Raw genomic sequence first — 6000 nt, 5'->3', positions numbered from 1 at the left:
TAATAACATCTAACATATTAAGCACTTATTATGTGCCAGGCACTGATCTCGGTGCCAAACAAACATTAAAAACACACACATGCATAGCGTTTTCATTTGCGACAGTAAGGAGCAGCAAGGGTGGCCGTCCTTTGGCAAGGTAATTCCACAATGGCACCAGGGGCTGTAAAAAGTGTTCCTGCCATTTGACCCTGTTCTTTCTTTTCAGACAGAGCACCCTTTGGGACTAGCACAAAAGCTTCGTGCACAAAGACGTGCAGCACTGGCTTATAATGGCTCAAACCTGCAAACAAACTAAGCGCCCCACAAAAGGGTTTGCTTCATGATCTCTGCTGCATCCACAGCACAGGGAAGGAGGCGACTCTCTTTGAACTGACGGAGAACCCTTCCCCAGACTAACCACTGAGTGGAAAATGCAAGGTGCAGCAGAGCACGCGCTATCTTTTACATCTTATGTCATGTGCGTGTATTAACTTTGCAAAAACAATCTGAAGCAATATGCCAAACTATTTGTAGAGTGTAATCCAATCATCTGTGCAAGGACAAGAAAAGTTGGGGAAGAATTTGGGGGAAATGTTAACTAGTTTTGGTCGGTTAGAACACCACTGAGTTTTTTTTTTCCCCTCACATTTTTCTATATTTCTAAATTTAGATTTTTGGCAAAATGAAATATTTTACCACACATACACATTAAAAAAAAAGATTTTTAAGAAGAGAAATCATGGGTCCAGGCTAAAGATTTGCTTAGATTTTTAAAACCTTACAGCATGTATAAGAAAGGACTCATGATCAAGAAACAAACATCAGCCCGGCCAGTGTGGCTCCGTGGTTGAGTGTCGACCTACAAACCAGGAGGTCCTGGTTCCATTCCCAATCAGGACATATGCCCAGGTTGTGGGCTTGATCCCCAGTAGGGAGCGTGCAAGAAGCAGCTGATCAATGTTTCTCTCTCATCACTGATGTTCCTATCTCTCTCTCCCTCTCCCTTCTTCTCTAAAATCAATAAAAACATTTTTAAATAAATAAACTTGAAAGAATAGCAGAAAATGTCAAGGATATGAATCAGAAAGTCATAAACCCTTAAATAATTTGTCCAAAACCAAAACCCCAAGGGCCCCTCAAAATTAAGTTATAAAGCATCATTCAGAGGTTTTTTGTTTTAGAGTTTATATTTAAAGTGTATTGGTTAGGACTCTTTTTGTTGCAATTGATGGGAACCCCAACTCAAAATGAATTAAGCAAAAAAAATGAGATTTATTGGCTTACAGAATTTTGAAATAGCTTGGTTCTGGGGCTCACTTGCATCTTATATATTTTTTACTGATTGATTTTTAGAGATGGGGGTGCTCATAGCTGGTGGCTGCTCTATGAGTTGTTAGCATTATCCCAGAAAAAGCCCAGTGTGGCCAGCACCCCTGCCTAGTCTCTGCAGCATGCATGTGGCATTACTGTGGACTCCTCTCAGAAACCACGCTTACTGCCCCTTTCATGTATTCCTCTAACTAGTCAACAAGTGTTTAAGTGCCTACTATGTGCCAGCTGCCATGCTAGGTGCTCAGAATACACCTGTGAACCAGAGAGACACACAGTGCCCTTCCTGAAAACAAAACCTGGGCTACAAGGATGGTGGGTCTAACGCAGTTCCAGAAATGCATTTACCAAGCACCTTCTGTGCACCAGCCCTTGTGGAGGGTGAGGAGTGTCACAGGGAAATGAGACATGGCCCCTGCTCAGAAGTGCTCATGGATTAGTAGGAGAGACATATCAAAAAATGAGATATGTTATTTTTACTCTTTTATTAGATTTTTATTATCAACTGAATTTATGGAGCACTTACTCCGTGTCAGGCACTACACTAAGCATGTTACAGGCATTAACTCATTTAATCCTCACAAACACCCTTTGACGTAGGTACACTGACTCCCCATTTCACAGCTGGTGAGTGATGGGGCTGTGGCACATGCACGCATGCCCCAAGTTCTCTGTCTCTAAGACTCTTTGCTTTTATTCACCATGCTGCTGCATTCTACAGCATCCACTCCTCCCTCATCAGCAGACTGTTCCAGACCCCACAGGACCCTACTTTGTTCTCATCAATTTGTGCCTGAGTCTCCAAACGTTGGGGAAAACCCTGACTTGAACTACAGTCTATCAATAGCTTCATGGACTGAAAATTGTGTCACGTACAACAAAGAATATCAGTTCCCCGGGCACCCAGTAAGACGGAAATGGGTCTGTTAACAGTCTTGTATTCCCCATTCCACTTGGAAGGTTAATATTCAGGGTCAAATTCCCCAAGCTTAAACCCAGGGGCATCAAAGTAATGAGGGGTGCGAGTACTCCAGGAGTTTTGGACTAATGACTTGTGAGCTTCTGTTCAGCCCTGAGCTCCTGTGATTTTGGTCAAAAGAAGTCATGATCATTTAATGGAAAAGGCTAACTGGTCAATATCCCACTATCAATTTATTTTTAGACCAAGCTAAGTCATAATTCTACCCATTATTTTATCCCGGCCCCTCCCTGTCCCTGTCACATACCCAGTCACTGTCAGCCCTCCCTGGGATGTAAATCTTCTGCAAATGTCTCCCTGCCCTGTAAGATTCCCTAGACAGTTTTGCCTCGACTGCAGATGTGTCAGTATCTATGTCCACAAAAAGGTCTTTCTGCTTACTGAGCTGACAGCTAGGTGGCTCCATCAGGATCCCTCCTTTCCCTGTGCCATCCCTTCCCCACGCTCCTGCTCTCCAACCAGACCCTTCAATTCACTTCAACAATCTTCTCCTGAGCCTCTACTCTGGGCTGGGCACAGGCTAGGCTGGAATAGAAAGGTGAATGGGACCCAGCCCTTGCATAAGATCCATATACTCACAGTCAGAAAGAAAAGGTAAAAGGACTTATACCCAAATCCAAAATAAAAGCATTAATGTGTTTCCCATGCAGTAATATAAAGAAAAACAAGATAAAGAGGAAGGGTTTTTTTTTTTTATATTCCCTGTGGGGTAAGTAGAAGATGACAAAAAGAAGTTTTCACAGATGAGGGTTTTAAAGGTTGAATAGGAGTTTTTCAGGAAGAAAAAGAAAAGGAGAAAACAAATGTAAAAAATTGTGAAAAGGCATGTGAGTGAGTGAGTTGGGGGAATGGGAAGAAGAGAAGAGGGTTACACATAATTCAGTCAAGCTTTAGTGTTGAACAGGGGACAGCAGAGTGGTGAGAAATGAGCATGAAAAATTGTGGTGGCCCCCAACCATTTTGCTGGCTTCGTTTTGTAAAATGTTTAAGTTTTGAAATAATTTCACACTAACAGGAAAGTTGTAAGATTCATATAAAGAACCCTCATATACCTTTTTCATCTAGTTCCCCAAAACAGTCAAGAATTTCCCACACAAGCTGTATCATCTTCTCTCTCTCTCTCTCTCTCTCTCTCTCTCTCTCTCTATATATATATATATATATATATATATATGTATATATATGTATATATATATATATATATAGAGAGAGAGAGAGAGAGAGAGAGAGAGAGAGACTTGTATTTTTTCTGAGCCACTTGAGAGTGAGTTGAGGTCATGATATTCCTTTACACCTAAAAACTTCATTGTCTATTTCCTAAGACCAAAGTCATTTCCTTGGATAACTACTACATGAAGTCAGAAAATTTTTAATACTATTATCTAATCCACAAACCTTATCCATATTTCACCAATTTTCTCAATAATTTCCTTTGTAACAACAAAAATGTTGACCACCCTATTTTATTACTCTATTAAATTTTTCAATTACAATTGACATTCAATATTATCTTACGTTAGTTTCAGGTGCACAGCATAGTGGATAGACAATCATATACTTTACAAAGTGTTTCCCCTGATATTTCCAATACCCCCCCTGACACCATATAGAGTTATTAAAATATTATTGACTATATTCCCTATTCACTTTACATCCCCATGACTATTCTGTAACTACCAATGTGTACTTCTTAATCCTGTTCCCTTTTTCACTCAATCCCTCTAACCCCCCTCCCATCTGGCAACCCTCAGTTCATTCTCTGTATTTATAAGTCTGTTTCTGTTTTATTCATGTGTTTATTTTGTTCTTTAGATTCCACGTATAAGTGAAATCATATAATATTTGTCTTTCTCTGATTTATTTTACATAGCATAATATCCTCTGGGTCCATCCAATTTATCACAAGTGGTAAGATTTTTTTCTTTCTTATGGCTGAACAATATTCCATTGTATATATGTACCAAATCTTCTTTATCCAATCATCTCTTGCTGAGCACTTAGATTGTTTTCATATCTTGGCAATTATAAATAATGGGGCAATGAACAGAGGTGCATGTACTAGTATCTTTTCAAATTAGTATTTTGCATTTCTTCAGACAAATGTGCAGAAGTGGAATTGCCGGGTCATAGGTAGTTCTACTTTTAATTTTCTGAGAAACCTTCATAGGGGCTGCACCAATTTGCAATCCCACCAACAGCGTGTGTGAGTTCCCTTTCTCCACATCCTCACCAACACTTACTGTTTGTTGAGTTATTGATGATAGCCATTCTGACAGGTGTGAGGTGCATCCCTCTCATGATTAGTGATGTTGAGCATCTTTTCATATATCTTTTGGCCATCAGTGTGTCCTCTTTGAAGAAATGTCTACTTAGGTCTTCTGTCCGTTTTTAAAGTGGATTGTTCCGTGTTGTTTTTTTTTTGTTTGTTTTTGTTTTGTGTGTGTGTGTGTGTGTGTGTGTGTTGGTGTTCAGATATATGCATTCTTTATAAATTTTGGATATTAACCCTTATCTAACCATCCTATTTTAAATTGGAACCCCACTACTCTGGCCCTGTTTTTGTTTTCTTTTTTTAAATAATTCTTTATTGTTGAAAGCATTACATATGTCCCCTTCCCCCCCCCATAAATCTCCTCCAGCCCACCCCATTTTCTTTTTCTTCACAGCTCTTTCGACCATCTAACATATAACATAATTTTCTTATTTTTAAATTGTCTCTTATTCCCACCACCCTACTAGAATGTAAGCCTATAAGGTCAAGATTTGTATCTATGTTGTTCACTGTCCTATCCTCAACACCCAAAATAGCGTCTGGCACGTGGCAGTTGTTCGATAAATTTCTTCCCACAACTGAATGGCCAAATTACTGCTCTCCCTCCTTTAAAGTACTTTGGGTTCTTCGTACTTTTACATGTATGTAATATACACTGCAAGGGAAAGCGCTACCCCGGAACAGTTAGGGCTTCTCTGATGGTTAGCCCAAGTCAACTGAATCCCCATGGGGCCGTTCATACAGATGCAGAAGTCTTTGAGGTACAACAGTATCTACTCCTCTGCAAACAGAGTTAGCATCTTTAGATCTAATGGAAAGATTAAAAAAAAAAAAACCCAACTGAAAGGTCAATTTATAGATTCAACAGTTAAATCAAGCCATATCCTTAAGCACATAGGACACAAACCTTGTATTAAATCAAAGACTTAATCTGAGTTAAGCCACCATGGCTGGGGACCTGAGCTGGAGGCGTGTAATACCTGCCAGTCAGCACCAGCTGCTTCAGCTGACCGTGGCCAAACTGGACAACCTTGGACAGTTTCCAGGGGGCTTTGGGGATGTTCACCTTCAAGGTGCAGAGATGGTGGGCTTCTTTCTGTCGGACCTCATCTCCTAAGACTCACCCTGGGCTCATGACACTCCAGCCCCACCAGCCTCTTGGTGCTTCTGAAACATGTCAAGGATGCTTCGAGGTCATTTATACCTGATCTCCACCCAATTTCCCTTTGGACTTTGCTCAAATGTCACCTTCTTGGTGAGAACTTCTCTCCTGCCCTATTTAATTCTACGAACACCTATCCTCCCTGCTATCCCCCAGTACCCTTTCCTGCTTTATCCTTTCCCACAGCACATATCATCTAACATACTGCACATTTTACTTAAACATTTACTCTCTTGCCTGCAGATATGCAATATCTATGATGGCAAGATCTTGCTT

The 6000-nt window shown here is 40.4% G+C and overlaps 1 pseudogene across 1 annotated transcript in view; it reads left to right on the top strand.

Moving 5' to 3' along the window:
- The first annotated feature begins 5508 nt into the window (after positions 1-5508).
- Positions 5509-6000, top strand: part of LOC308252704 (small ribosomal subunit protein uS5m-like) — a 43650-nt pseudogene continuing 43158 nt past the window's right edge. The window contains exon 1 of the transcript in view: positions 5509-5660. The product of the transcript in view is annotated as a small ribosomal subunit protein uS5m-like (transcript). The remainder of the gene's footprint in view (positions 5661-6000) is intronic.

Source organism: Plecotus auritus (assembly GCF_963455305.1).
Source record: "Plecotus auritus genome assembly, chromosome: 7".
In the NCBI taxonomy this organism is placed as follows: Eukaryota; Metazoa; Chordata; class Mammalia; order Chiroptera; family Vespertilionidae; genus Plecotus; species Plecotus auritus.
The sequence above is the reverse complement of the archived record's forward strand: the minus strand, read 5'-3'. Positions and strand labels throughout refer to the sequence as shown.